Below are 15,261 nucleotides of genomic sequence, written 5' to 3' on the forward strand. Positions count from 1 at the left end.
GCTGTATCTGTAGAGGGGTGCTCTCTCTGTCTGCTGTATATGAAAGGGGTGCTCTCTATGTCTGCTGTATCTGAAAGGGGTGCTCTCTCTCTCTGCTGTAAATGAAAGAGGTGCTCTCTCTGTCTGCTGTATCTGAAAGGGGCGCTCTCTCTGTCTGCTGTATCTGAAAGGGGCGCTCTCTCTGCTGTATCTGAAAGGGGCGCTCTCTCTGTCTGCTGTATCTGAAAGGGGTGCTCTCTCTGTCTGCTGTATATGAAAGGGTGCTCTCTCTGCTGTATATGAAAGGGGTGCTCTCTCTGTCTGCTGTATCTGATAGGGGTGCTCTCTCTGTCTGCTGTATCTGAAAGGAGTGCTCTCTCTGTCTGCTGTAAATGAAAGAGGTGCTCTCTCTGTCTGCTGTATCTGAAAGGGGTGCTCTCTCTGTCTGCTGTATCTGAAAGGGGTGCTCTCTCTGTCTGCTGTATCTGAAAGGGGTGCTCTCTCTATCTGCTGTATCTGAAAGGGGTGCTCTCTCTATCTGCTGTATCTGAAAGGGGTGCTCTCTCTGTCTGCTGTCTATGAAAGGGGTGCTCTCTCTGCTGTATATGAAAGGGGTGCTCTCTCTGTCTGCTGTATCTGATAGGGGTGCTCTCTCTGTCTGCTGTATCTGAAAGGAGTGCTCTCTCTGTCTGCTGTATATGAAATGGGTGCTCTCTCTGTCTGATGTATCTGAAAGTAGTGCTCTCTCTGTCTGCTGTATATGAAAGGGGTGCTCTCTCTGCTGTATCTGAAAGGGGTGCTCTCTCTGCTGTATCTGCAGAGGGGTGCTCTCTCTGTCTGCTGTATCTGAAAGGGGTGCTCTCTCTGTCTGCTGTATCTGAAAGGGGTGCTCTCTCTGTCTGCTGTATCTGTAGAGGGGTGCTCTCTCTGTCTGCTGTATATGAAAGGGGTGCTCTCTCTATTTGCTGTATCTGAAAGGGGCGCTCTCTCTGTCTGCTGTATCTGAAAGGGGTGCTCTCTCTGTCTGATGTATGTGAAAGGGGTGCTCTCTCTGTCTGCTGTATCTGAAAGGGGTGCTCTCTCTGTCTGCTGTATCTGAAAAGGGCTCTCTCTCTGCTGTATCTGAAAGAGGCGCTCTCTCTGTCTGCTGTATCTGAAAGGGGTTCTCTCTCTGTCTGCTGTATCTGAAAGGGGTGCTCTCTCTGTCTGCTGTATCTAAAAGGGGTGCTCTCTCTGTATCTGTAGAGGGGTGCTCTCTCTGTCTGCTGTATATGAAAGGGGTGCTCTCTCTGTCTGCTGTATCTGAAAGGGGTGCTCTCTCTCTCTGCTGTAAATGAAAGAGGTGCTCTCTCTGTCTGCTGTATCTGAAAGGGGTGCTCTCTCTGTCTGCTGTATCTGAAAGGGGCGCTCTCTCTGCTGTATCTGAAAGGGGCGCTCTCTCTGTCTGCTGTATCTGAAAGGGGTGCTCTCTCTATCTGCTGTATCTGAAAGGGGTGCTCTATCTGCTGTATCTGAAAGGGGTGCTCTCTCTGTCTGCTGTATATGAAAGGGGTGCTCTCTCTGCTGTATATGAAAGGGGTGCTCTCTCTGTCTGCTGTATCTGATAGGGGTGCTCTCTCTGTCTGCTGTATCTGAAAGGAGTGCTCTCTCTGTCTGCTGTAAATGAAAGAGGTGCTCTCTCTGTCTGCTGTATCTGAAAGGGGTGCTCTCTCTGTCTGCTGTATCTGAAAGGGGTGCTCTCTCTATCTGCTGTATCTGAAAGGGGTGCTCTCTCTATCTGCTGTATCTGAAAGGGGTGCTCTCTCTGTCTGCTGTCTATGAAAGGGGTGCTCTCTCTGCTGTATATGAAAGGGGTGCTCTCTCTGTCTGCTGTATCTGAAAGGGGTGCTCTCTCTATGACTGTTGTATCTGAAAGGGGTGCTCTCTCTGTCTGCTGTATCTGTAGAGGGGTGCTCTCTCTGTCTGCTGTATCTGAAAGGGGTGCTCTCTCTGTCTGCTGTATCTGAAAGGGGTGCTCTCTCTGTCTGCTGTATCTGTAGAGGGGTGCTCTCTCTGTCTGCTGTATCTGAAAGGGGTGCCCTCTCTGCTGTATCTGAAAGGGGTGCTCTCTCTGTCTGCTGTATCTGAAAGGGGTGCTCTCTCTGTCTGCTGTATCTGAAAGGGGTTCTCTCTCTGTCTGCTGTATCTGCAGAGGGGTGCTCTCTCTGTCTGCTGTATATGAAAGGGGTGCTCTCTCTGTTTGCTGTATCTGAAAGGGGCGCTCTCTCTGCTGTATCTGAAAGGGGTGCTCTCTCTGTCTGCTGTATCTGAAAGGGGTGCTCTCTCTGTCTGCTGTATCTGAAAGGGGTGCTCTCTCTGTCTGCTGTATCTGAAAAGGGCGTTCTCTCTGCTGTATCTGAAAGGGGCGCTCTCTCTGTCTGCTGTATCTGAAAGGGGTTCTCTCTCTGTCTGCTGTATCTGAAAGGGGTGCTCTCTCTGTCTGCTGTATCTAAAAGGGGTGCTCTCTCTGTCTGCTGTATCTGTAGAGGGGTGCTCTCTCTGTCTGCTGTATATGAAAGGGGTGCTCTCTCTGTCTGCTGTATCTGAAAGGGGTGCTCTCTCTGTCTGCTGTATCTGAAAGGGGTTCTCTCTCTCTGTCTGCTGTATCTGACAGGGGTGCTCTCTCTGTCTGCTGTATCTGAAAGGGGTGCGCTCTCTCTCTCTCTGCTGTAAATGAAAGAGGTGCTCTCTCTGTCTGCTGTATCTGAAAGGGGCGCTCTCTGCTGTATCTGAAAGGGGCGCTCTCTCTGTCTGCTGTATCTGAAAGGGGTTCTCTCTCTGTCTGCTGTATCTGAAAGGGGTGCTCTCTCTGTCTGCTGTATCTGAAAGGGGTGCTCTCTCTGTCTGCTGTATCTGAAAGGGGCTCTCTCTCTGTCTGCTGTATCTGTAGAGGGGTGCTCTCCCTGTCTGCTGTATCTGAAAGGGGTGCTCTCTCTGTCTGCTGTATCTGAAAGGGGTGCTCTCTCTGTCTGCTGTATCTGAAAGGGGCTCTCTCTCTGTCTGCTGTATCTGAAAGGGGTGCTCTCCCTGTCTGCTGTAACTGAAAGGGGTGCTCTCGTTGTCTGCTGTATCTGAAAGGGGTGTTCTCTCTGTCTGCTGTATCTGAAAGGGGCTCTCTCTCTGTCTGATGTATCTGTAGAGGGGTGCTCTCTCTGTCTGCTGTATCTGAAAGGGGCTCTCTCTCTGTCTGCTGTATCTGTAGAGGGGTGCTCTCTCTGTCTGCTGTATCTGTAGAGGGGTGCTCTCTCTGTCTGCTGTTTATGAAAGGGGTGCTCTCTCTGTCTGCTGTATATGAAAGGGGTGCTTTCTCTGTCTGCTGTATCTGAAAGGGGTTCTCTCTCTCTCTGTCTGCTGTATCTGACAGGGGTGCTCTCTCTGTCTGCTGTATCTGAAAGAGGTGCTCTCTCTGTCTGCTGTATCTGAAAGGGGTGCTCTCTCTATCTGCTGTATCTGAAAGGGGTGCTCTCTCTGTCTGCTGTATATGAAAGGGGTGCTCTCTCTGTCTGCTGTATCTGAAAGGGGTGCTCTCTCTGTCTGCTGTATCTGAAAGGGGTTCTCTCTCTGTCTGCTGTATCTGTAGAGGGGTGCTCTCTCTGTCTGCTGTATATGAAAGGGGTGCTCTCTCTATTTGCTGTATCTGAAAGGGGCGCTCTCTCTGTCTGCTGTATCTGAAAGGGGTGCTCTCTCTGTCTGATGTATGTGAAAGGGGTGCTCTCTCTGTCTGCTGTATCTGAAAGGGGTGCTCTCTCTGTCTGCTGTATCTGAAAAGGGCGCTCTCTCTGCTGTATCTGAAAGAGGCGCTCTCTCTGTCTGCTGTATCTGAAAGGGGTTCTCTCTCTGTCTGCTGTATCTGAAAGGGGGGCTCTCTCTGTCTGCTGTATCTAAAAGGGGTGCTCTCTCTGTCTGCTGTATCTGTAGAGGGGTGCTCTCTCTGTCTGCTGTATATGAAAGGGGTGCTCTCTCTGTCTGCTGTATCTGAAAGGGGTGCTCTCTCTCTCTGCTGTAAATGAAAGAGGTGCTCTCTCTGTCTGCTGTATCTGAAAGGGGCGCTCTCTCTGCTGTATCTGAAAGGGGCGCTCTCTCTGTCTGCTGTATCTGAAAGGGGTGCTCTCTCTATCTGCTGTATCTGAAAGGGGTGCTCTATCTGCTGTATCTGAAAGGGGTGCTCTCTCTGCTGTATATGAAAGGGGTGCTCTCTCTGTCTGCTGTATCTGATAGGGGTGCTCTCTCTGTCTGCTGTATCTGAAAGGAGTGCTCTCTCTGTCTGCTGTAAATGAAAGAGGTGCTCTCTCTGTCTGCTGTATCTGAAAGGGGTGCTCTCTCTGTCTGCTGTATCTGAAAGGGGTGCTCTCTCTATCTGCTGTATCTGAAAGGGGTGCTCTCTTTATCTGCTGTATCTGAAAGGGGTGCTCTCTCTATCTGCTGTATCTGAAAGGGGTGCTCTCTCTGTCTGCTGTCTATGAAAGGGGTGCTCTCTCTGCTGTATATGAAAGGGGTGCTCTCTCTGTCTGCTGTATCTGAAAGGAGTGCTCTCTCTGGGGTAAATTTACTAAGATTCGTATTTTCCCGTTTCAGGTCAAAGTTCAATCACGAATGACATCGAAAGTGTAAAACTGCAACTTTTTGAATTTGTTACGATGGATTTACTAAGCTGTCATATTCGGGTTTTTCTTTTCTTCCGATGTCGATGTCATTCGTGTTTTTTTTGTGTTTTTTACGGCAGTGATTAGCAAAACACTGCCGACTTTTTTACAATTAATCTCGGCCGGATCTGTGTGATCCGTGATGGGGTTCTTTTTCTTTTTTTTTTTTAATTAAACACTGTAAAATTTTTAAAAAAAATTGCGTGGGGTCCCCCCTCCTAAGCATAACCAGCCTCGGGCTCTTTGAGCCGATCCTGGTTGCCGAAATATGGGAAAAAAAATGACAGGGGTTCCCCCATATTTAAACAACCAGCATCGGGCTCTGCGCCTGGTCCTGGTCCCAAAAATACGGGGGACAAAAAGAGTAGGGGTCCCCCGTATTTTTAAAACCAGCACCGGGCTCCACTAGCTGGACAGATAATGCCACAGCCGGGGGTCACTTTTATATAGTGCCCTGCGGCCGTGGCATCAAAAATCCAACTAGTCACTCCTGGCCGGGGTACCCTGGGGGAGTGGGGACCCCTTCAATCAAGGGGTCCCCCCCCCCCAGCCACCCAAGGGCCAGGGGTGAAGCCCGAGGCTGTCCCCCCCCATCCAATGGGCTGCGGATGGGGAGGCTGATAGCCTTTGTTGTAAAAGAAAAGATATTGTTTTTAGTAGCAGTACTACAAGGCCCAGCAAGCCTCCCCCGCATGCTGGTACTTGGAGAACCACAAGTACCAGTATGCAACGGAAAAACGGGCCCGCTGGTACCTGTAGTACTACTACTAAAAAAATACCCCAAAAAAAGACAAGACACACACACCGTGAAAGTATAATTTTATTACATACATACATACACACATACATACATACTTACCTTAAGTTCCCACGCAGGTCGGTCCTCTTCTCCAGTAGAATCCAAGGGGTACCTGTTGAAGAAATTATACTCACGAGATCCAGGGGTCCAGGCTCCTCGGGAAATCCAGGGGTAATCCACGTACTTGAAAAAAATAACAAAACGGTGTCCCGACCACGAACTGAAAGGGGACCCATGTTTGCACATGGGTCACCTTTCCACGAATGCCAGAAACCCACTTTGACTTCTGTCTAAGTGGGTTTCTTCAGCCAATCAGGGAGCGCCACGTTGTAGCACTCTCCTGATCAGCTGTGTGCTCCTGTCCTCACTGACAGGCAGCACACGGCAGTGTTACAATGTAGCGCCTATGCGCTACATTGTAACCAATGATGGGAACTTTCTGCCCTGCGGTTGACCTAAAGTGACGTCACCGCTGAGCAGAAAGTTCCCAGCATTGGTAACAATGTAGCGCATAGGCGCTACATTGTAACACTGCCGTGTGCTGCCTGTCAGTGAGGACAGGAGCACACAGCTGATCAGGAGAGTGCTACAACGTGGCGCTCCCTGATTGGCTGAAGAAACCCACTTAGACAGAAGTCAAAGTGGGTTTCTGGCATTCGTGGAAAGGTGACCCATGTGCAAACATGGGTCCCCTTTCAGTTCGTGGTCGGGACACCGTTTTGTTATTTTTTTCAAGTACGTGGATTACCCCTGGATTTCCCGAGGAGCCTGGACCCCTGGATCTCGTGAGTATAATTTCTTCAACAGGTACCCCTTGGATTCTACTGGAGAAGAGGACCGACCTGCGTGGGAACTTAAGGTAAGTATGTATGTATGTGTGTATGTATGTATGTAATAAAATTATACTTTCACGGTGTGTGTGTCTTGTCTTTTTTTGGGTATTTTTTTAGTAGTAGTACTACAGGTACCAGCGGGCCCGTTTTTCCGTCGCATGCTGGTACTTGTGGTTCTCCAAGTACCAGCATGCGGGGGAGGCTTGCTGGGCCTTGTAGTACTGCTACTGAAAACAATATCTTTTCTTTTACAACAAAGGCTATCAGCCTCCCCATCCGCAGCCCATTGGATGGGGGGGGACAGCCTCGGGCTTCACCCCTGGCCCTTGGGTGGCTGGGGGGGGGGGACCCCTTGATTGAAGGGGTCCCCACTCCCCCAGGGTACCCCGGCCAGGAGTGACTAGTTGGATTTTTGATGCCACGGCCGCAGGGCACTATATAAAAGTGACCCCCGGCTGTGGCATTATCTGTCCAGCTAGTGGAGCCCGGTGCTGGTTTTAAAAATACGGGGGACCCCTACTCTTTTTGTTTCCCGTATTTTTGGGACCAGGACCAGGCGCAGAGCCCGATGCTGGTTGCTTAAATATGGGGGAACCCCTGTCATTTTTTCCCCCATATTTCTGCAACCAGGATCGGCTCAAAGAGCCCGAGGCTGGTTATGCTTAGGAGGGGGGACCCCACGCAATTTTGTTTGAAAAAATAAGCACTTTCCCACCCCTTCCCACTGATATACATGCACGGATCTCATGGATCCGTGCATGCCTATCCAATCACGACTAAAAAAAAAAGGTCTGTTTTTTTTTAGCACTTTTTTACGAGTTGTAATTTTTCACGGCAGTGTTTTTTTTTTTTTTGCTTTGCACTTCTTAGTAAATGACCGAGATTCATACTTAAACAGCCGCGTTTTGACCGATGGTGTATTCATTCATAATTTTTTACTTGGACTTGCAAAAAATTACGAATGCCCTCATCTCTGCCGTGATTAGTGTTTAGTAAATTACCGAGATGACACATTGATGAAAAAACGGCATCTCGGTCAAAATCGGGAGCTTAGTAAATTTCCCCCTCTGTCTGCTGTATATGAAATGGGTGCTCTCTCTGTCTGATGTATCTGAAAGGAGTGCTCTCTCTGCTGTATATGAAAGGGGTGCGCTCTCTGCTGTATCTGAAAGGGGTGCTCTCTCTGCTGTATCTGCAGAGGGGTGCCCTCTCTGTCTGCTATATCTGAAAGGGGTGCTCTCTCTGTCTGCTGTATCTGAAAGGGGTGCTCTCTCTGTCTGATGTATCTGAAAGGGGTGCTCTCTCTGTCTGCTGTATCTGAAAGGGGTGCTCTCTCTGTCTGATGTATCTGAAAGGGGTGCTCTCTCTGTCTGCTGTATCTGAAAGGGGTGCTCTCTCTGTCTGCTGTATCTGAAAGGGGCTCTCTCTCTGTCTGCTGTATCTGTAGAGGGGTGCTCTCTCTGTCTGCTGTATCTGAAAGGGGTGCTCTCTCTGTCTGCTGTATCTGAAAGGGGTGCTCTCTCTGTCTGCTGTATCTGAAAGGGGTGCTCTCCCTGTCTGCTGTATCTGAAAGGGGTGCTCTCTCTGCTGTATCTGTAGAGGGGTGCTCTCTCTGTCTGCTGTATCTGAAAGAGGTGCTCTCTCTGTCTGCTGTATCTGAAAGGTGTGCTCTCTCTGTCTGCTGTATCTGAAAGGGGTGCTCTCTCTGTCTGCGGTATCTGAAAGGGGCGCTCTCTCTGCTGTATCTGAAAGGGGCGCTCTCTCTGTCTGCTGTATCTGAAAGGGGCGCGCTCTCTGTCTGCTGTATCTGTAGAGGGGTGCTCTCTCTGTCTGCTGTATATGAAAGGGGTGCTCTCTCTGTTTGCTGTATCTGAAAGGGGTGCTCTCTCTGTCTGCTGTATCTGAAAGGGGTGCTCTCTCTGTCTGCTGTATCTGAAAAGGGCGTTCTCTCTGCTGTATCTGAAAGGGGCGCTCTCTCTGTCTGCTGTATCTGAAAGGGGTTCTCTCTCTGTCTGCTGTATCTGCAAGGGATGCTCTCTCTGTCTGCTGTATCTAAAAGGGGTGCTCTCTCTGTCTGCTGTATCTGTAGAGGGGTGCTCTCTCTGCTGTATATGAAAGGGGTGCTCTCTCTGTCTGCTGTATATGAAAGGGGTGCTCTCTCTGTCTGCTGTATCTGAAAGGGGTTCTCTCTCTCTGTCTGCTGTATCTCACAGGGGTGCTCTCTCTGTCTGCTGTATCTGAAAGGGGTGCTCTCTCTCTCTGCTGTAAATGAAAGAGGTGCTCTCTCTGTCTGCTGTATCTGAAAGGGGTGCTCTCTCTGTCTGCTGTATCTGAAAGGGGTGCTCTCTCTGTCTGCTGTATATGAAAGGGGTGCTCTCTCTGTCTGCTGTATCTGAAAGGGGTGCTCTCTCTGTCTGCTGTATCTGAAAGGGGTTCTCTCTCTGTCTGCTGTATCTGTAGAGGGGTGCTCTCTCTGTCCCCTGTATCTGTAGAGGGGTGCTCTCTCTGTCTGCTGTATATGAAAGGGGTGCTCTCTCTGTTTGCTGTATCTGAAAGGGGCGCTCTCTCTGTCTGCTGTATCTGAAAGGGGTGCTCTCTCTGTCTGATGTGTGTGAAAGGGGTGCTCTCTCTGTCTGCTGTATCTGAAAGGGGTGCTCTCTCTGTCTGCTGTATCTGAAAAGGGCGCTCTCTCTGCTGTATCTGAAAGGGGCGCTCTCTCTGTCTGCTGTATCTGAAAGGGGTTCTCTCTCTGTCTGCTGTATCTGAAAGGGGTGCTCTCTCTGTCTGCTGTATCTAAAAGGGGTGCTCTCTCTGTCTGCTGTATCTGTAGAGGGGTGCTCTCTCTGTCTGCTGTATCTGAAAGGGGTGCTCTCTCTGTCTGCGGTATCTGAAAGGGGCGCTCTCTCTGCTGTATCTGAAAGGGGCGCTCTCTCTGTCTGCTGTATCTGAAAGGGGCGCGCTCTCTGTCTGCTGTATCTGTAGAGGGGTGCTCTCTCTGTGTGCTGTATATGAAAGGGGTGCTCTCTCTGTTTGCTGTATCTGAAAGGGGTGCTCTCTCTGTCTGCTGTATCTGAAAGGGGTGCTCTCTCTGTCTGCTGTATCTGAAAAGGGCGTTCTCTCTGCTGTATCTGAAAGGGGCGCTCTCTCTGTCTGCTGTATCTGAAAGGGGTTCTCTCTCTGTCTGCTGTATCTGAAAGGGATGCTCTCTCTGTCTGCTGTATCTAAAAGGGGTGCTCTCTCTGTCTGCTGTATCTGTAGAGGGGTGCTCTCTCTGCTGTATATGAAAGGGGTGCTCTCTCTGTCTGCTGTATATGAAAGGGGTGCTCTCTCTGTCTGCTGTATCTGAAAGGGGTTCTCTCTCTCTGTCTGCTGTATCTCACAGGGGTGCTCTCTCTGTCTGCTGTATCTGAAAGGGGTGCTCTCTCTCTCTGCTGTAAATGAAAGAGGTGCTCTCTCTGTCTGCTGTATCTGAAAGGGGTGCTCTCTCTGTCTGCTGTATCTGAAAGGGGTGCTCTCTCTGTCTGCTGTATATGAAAGGGGTGCTCTCTCTGTCTGCTGTATCTGAAAGGGGTGCTCTCTCTGTCTGCTGTATCTGAAAGGGGTTCTCTCTCTGTCTGCTGTATCTGTAGAGGGGTGCTCTCTCTGTCCCCTGTATCTGTAGAGGGGTGCTCTCTCTGTCTGCTGTATATGAAAGGGGTGCTCTCTCTGTTTGCTGTATCTGAAAGGGGCGCTCTCTCTGTCTGCTGTATCTGAAAGGGGTGCTCTCTCTGTCTGCTGTATCTGTAGAGGGGTGCTCTCTCTGTCTGCTGTATCTGAAAGGGGTGCTCTCTCTGTCTGCGGTATCTGAAAGGGGCGCTCTCTCTGCTGTATATGAAAGGGGTGCTCTCTCTGTCTGCTGTATCTGAAAGGGGTGCTCTCTCTGCTGTAAATGAAAGAGGTGCTCTCTCTGTCTGCTGTATCTGAAAGGGGCGCTCTCTCTGCTGTATCTGAAAGGGGCGCTCTCTCTGTCTGCTGTATCTGAAAGGGGCGCTCTCTCTGCTGTATCTGAAAGGGGCGCTCTCTCTGTCTGCTGTATCTGAAAGGTGTGCTCTCTCTGTCTGCTGTATCTGAAAGGGGTGCTCTCTCTGTCTGCGGTATCTGAAAGGGGCGCTCTCTCTGCTGTATCTGAAAGGGGCGCTCTCTCTGTCTGCTGTATCTGAAAGGGGCGCGCTCTCTGTCTGCTGTATCTGTAGAGGGGTGCTCTCTCTGTCTGCTGTATATGAAAGGGGTGCTCTCTCTGTTTGCTGTATCTGAAAGGGGTGCTCTCTCTGTCTGCTGTATCTGAAAGGGGTGCTCTCTCTGTCTGCTGTATCTGAAAAGGGCGTTCTCTCTGCTGTATCTGAAAGGGGCGCTCTCTGTCTGCTGTATCTGAAAGGGGTTCTCTCTCTGTCTGCTGTATCTGAAAGGGATGCTCTCTCTGTCTGCTGTATCTAAAAGGGGTGCTCTCTCTGTCTGCTGTATCTGTAGAGGGGTGCTCTCTCTGTCTGCTGTATATGAAAGGGGTGCTCTCTTTGTCTGCTGTATATGAAAGGGGTGCTCTCTCTGTCTGCTGTATCTGAAAGGGGTTCTCTCTCTCTGTCTGCTGTATCTCACAGGGGTGCTCTCTCTGTCTGCTGTATCTGAAAGGGGTGCTCTCTCTCTCTGCTGTAAATGAAAGAGGTGCTCTCTCTGTCTGCTGTATCTGAAAGGGGTGCTCTCTCTGTCTGCTGTATCTGAAAGGGGTGCTCTCTCTGTCTGCTGTATATGAAAGGGGTGCTCTCTCTGTCTGCTGTATCTGAAAGGGGTGCTCTCTCTGTCTGCTGTATCTGAAAGGGGTTCTCTCTCTGTCTGCTGTATCTGTAGAGGGGTGCTCTCTCTGTCCCCTGTATCTGTAGAGGGATGCTCTCTCTGTCTGCTGTATATGAAAGGGGTGCTCTCTCTGTTTGCTGTATCTGAAAGGGGCGCTCTCTCTGTCTGCTGTATCTGAAAGGGGTGCTCTCTCTGTCTGATGTATGTGAAAGGGGTGCTCTCTCTGTCTGCTGTATCTGAAAGGGGTGCTCTCTCTGTCTGCTGTATCTGAAAAGGGCGCTCTCTCTGCTGTATCTGAAAGGGGCGCTCTCTCTGTCTGCTGTATCTGAAAGGGGTTCTCTCTCTGTCTGCTGTATCTGAAAGGGGTGCTCTCTCTGTCTGCTGTATCTAAAAGGGGTGCTCTCTCTGTCTGCTGTATCTGTAGAGGGGTGCTCTCTCTGTCTGCTGTATCTGAAAGGGGTGCTCTCTCTGTCTGCGGTATCTGAAAGGGGCGCTCTCTCTGCTGTATCTGAAAGGGGCGCTCTCTCTGTCTGCTGTATCTGAAAGGGGCGCGCTCTCTGTCTGCTGTATCTGTAGAGGGGTGCTCTCTCTGTGTGCTGTATATGAAAGGGGTGCTCTCTCTGTTTGCTGTATCTGAAAGGGGTGCTCTCTCTGTCTGCTGTATCTGAAAGGGGTGCTCTCTCTGTCTGCTGTATCTGAAAAGGGCGTTCTCTCTGCTGTATCTGAAAGGGGCGCTCTCTCTGTCTGCTGTATCTGAAAGGGGTTCTCTCTCTGTCTGCTGTATCTGAAAGGGATGCTCTCTCTGTCTGCTGTATCTAAAAGGGGTGCTCTCTCTGTCTGCTGTATCTGTAGAGGGGTGCTCTCTCTGCTGTATATGAAAGGGGTGCTCTCTCTGTCTGCTGTATATGAAAGGGGTGCTCTCTCTGTCTGCTGTATCTGAAAGGGGTTCTCTCTCTCTGTCTGCTGTATCTCACAGGGGTGCTCTCTCTGTCTGCTGTATCTGAAAGGGGTGCTCTCTCTCTCTGCTGTAAATGAAAGAGGTGCTCTCTCTGTCTGCTGTATCTGAAAGGGGTGCTCTCTCTGTCTGCTGTATCTGAAAGGGGTGCTCTCTCTGTCTGCTGTATATGAAAGGGGTGCTCTCTCTGTCTGCTGTATCTGAAAGGGGTGCTCTCTCTGTCTGCTGTATCTGAAAGGGGTTCTCTCTCTGTCTGCTGTATCTGTAGAGGGGTGCTCTCTCTGTCCCCTGTATCTGTAGAGGGGTGCTCTCTCTGTCTGCTGTATATGAAAGGGGTGCTCTCTCTGTTTGCTGTATCTGAAAGGGGCGCTCTCTCTGTCTGCTGTATCTGAAAGGGGTGCTCTCTCTGTCTGCTGTATCTGTAGAGGGGTGCTCTCTCTGTCTGCTGTATCTGAAAGGGGTGCTCTCTCTGTCTGCGGTATCTGAAAGGGGCGCTCTCTCTGCTGTATATGAAAGGGGTGCTCTCTCTGTCTGCTGTATCTGAAAGGGGTGCTCTCTCTGCTGTAAATGAAAGAGGTGCTCTCTCTGTCTGCTGTATCTGAAAGGGGCGCTCTCTCTGCTGTATCTGAAAGGGGCGCTCTCTCTGTCTGCTGTATCTGAAAGGGGCGCTCTCTCTGCTGTATCTGAAAGGGGCGCTCTCTCTGTCTGCTGTATCTGAAAGGTGTGCTCTCTCTGTCTGCTGTATCTGAAAGGGGTGCTCTCTCTGTCTGCGGTATCTGAAAGGGGCGCTCTCTCTGCTGTATCTGAAAGGGGCGCTCTCTCTGTCTGCTGTATCTGAAAGGGGCGCGCTCTCTGTCTGCTGTATCTGTAGAGGGGTGCTCTCTCTGTCTGCTGTATATGAAAGGGGTGCTCTCTCTGTTTGCTGTATCTGAAAGGGGTGCTCTCTCTGTCTGCTGTATCTGAAAGGGGTGCTCTCTCTGTCTGCTGTATCTGAAAAGGGCGTTCTCTCTGCTGTATCTGAAAGGGGCGCTCTCTGTCTGCTGTATCTGAAAGGGGTTCTCTCTCTGTCTGCTGTATCTGAAAGGGATGCTCTCTCTGTCTGCTGTATCTAAAAGGGGTGCTCTCTCTGTCTGCTGTATCTGTAGAGGGGTGCTCTCTCTGTCTGCTGTATATGAAAGGGGTGCTCTCTTTGTCTGCTGTATATGAAAGGGGTGCTCTCTCTGTCTGCTGTATCTGAAAGGGGTTCTCTCTCTCTGTCTGCTGTATCTCACAGGGGTGCTCTCTCTGTCTGCTGTATCTGAAAGGGGTGCTCTCTCTCTCTGCTGTAAATGAAAGAGGTGCTCTCTCTGTCTGCTGTATCTGAAAGGGGTGCTCTCTCTGTCTGCTGTATCTGAAAGGGGTGCTCTCTCTGTCTGCTGTATATGAAAGGGGTGCTCTCTCTGTCTGCTGTATCTGAAAGGGGTGCTCTCTCTGTCTGCTGTATCTGAAAGGGGTTCTCTCTCTGTCTGCTGTATCTGTAGAGGGGTGCTCTCTCTGTCCCCTGTATCTGTAGAGGGATGCTCTCTCTGTCTGCTGTATATGAAAGGGGTGCTCTCTCTGTTTGCTGTATCTGAAAGGGGCGCTCTCTCTGTCTGCTGTATCTGAAAGGGGTGCTCTCTCTGTCTGATGTATGTGAAAGGGGTGCTCTCTCTGTCTGCTGTATCTGAAAGGGGTGCTCTCTCTGTCTGCTGTATCTGAAAAGGGCGCTCTCTCTGCTGTATCTGAAAGGGGCGCTCTCTCTGTCTGCTGTATCTGAAAGGGGTTCTCTCTCTGTCTGCTGTATCTGAAAAGGGTGCTCTCTCTGTCTGCTGTATCTAAAAGGGGTGCTCTCTCTGTCTGCTGTATCTGTAGAGGGGTGCTCTCTCTGTCTGCTGTATCTGAAAGGGGTGCTCTCTCTGTCTGCGGTATCTGAAAGGGGCGCTCTCTCTGCTGTATCTGAAAGGGGCGCTCTCTCTGTCTGCTGTATCTGAAAGGGGCGCGCTCTCTGTCTGCTGTATCTGTAGAGGGGTGCTCTCTCTGTCTGCTGTATCTAAAAGGGGTGCTCTCTCTGTCTGCTGTATCTGTAGAGGGGTGCTCTCTCTGTCTGCTGTATATGAAAGGGGTGCTCTCTCTGTCTGCTGTATATGAAAGGGGTGCTCTCTCTGTCTGCTGTATCTGAAAGGGGTTCTCTCTCTCTGTCTGCTGTATCTCACAGGGGTGCTCTCTCTGTCTGCTGTATCTGAAAGGGGTGCTCTCTCTCTCTCTGCTGTAAATGAAAGAGGTGCTCTCTCTGTCTGCTGTATCTGAAAGGGGTGCTCTCTCTGTCTGCTGTATCTGAAAGGGGTGCTCTCTCTGTCTGCTGTATATGAAAGGGGTGCTCTCTCTGTCTGCTGTATCTGAAAGGGGTGCTCTCTCTGTCTGCTGTATCTGAAAGGGGTTCTCTCTCTGTCTGCTGTATCTGTAGAGGGGTGCTCTCTCTGTCCCCTGTATCTGTAGAGGGGTGCTCTCTCTGTCTGCTGTATATGAAAGGGGTGCTCTCTCTGTTTGCTGTATCTGAAAGGGGCGCTCTCTCTGTCTGCTGTATCTGAAAGGGGTGCTCTCTCTGTCTGCTGTATCTGTAGAGGGGTGCTCTCTCTGTCTGCTGTATCTGAAAGGGGCGCTCTCTCTGCTGTATATGAAAGGGGTGCTCTCTCTGTCTGCTGTATCTGAAAGGGGTGCTCTCTCTCTCTGCTGTAAATGAAAGAGGTGCTCTCTCTGTCTGCTGTATCTGAAAGGGGTGCTCTCTCTGTCTGCTGTATCTGAAAGGGGCGCTCTCTCTGCTGTATCTGAAAGGGGCGCTCTCTCTGTCTGCTGTATCTGAAAGGGGCGCTCTCTCTGCTGTATCTGAAAGGGGCGCTCTCTCTGTCTGCTGTATCTGAAAGGGGTGCTCTCTCTGTCTGCTGTATATGAAAGGGTGCTCTCTCTGCTGTATATGAAAGGGGTGCTCTCTCTGTCTGCTGTATCTGATAGGGGTGCTCTCTCTGTCTGCTGTATCTGAAAGGAGTGCTCTCTCTGTCTGCTGTAAATGAAAGAGGTGCTCTCTCTGTCTGCTGTATCTGAAAGGGGTGCTCTCTCTGTCTGCTGTATCTGAAAGGGGTGCTCTCTCTATCTGCTGTATCTGAAAGGGGT

This window comes from Pseudophryne corroboree, chromosome 2, assembly GCF_028390025.1.
Source record: "Pseudophryne corroboree isolate aPseCor3 chromosome 2, aPseCor3.hap2, whole genome shotgun sequence".
Lineage (NCBI taxonomy): Eukaryota > Metazoa > Chordata > Amphibia > Anura > Myobatrachidae > Pseudophryne > Pseudophryne corroboree.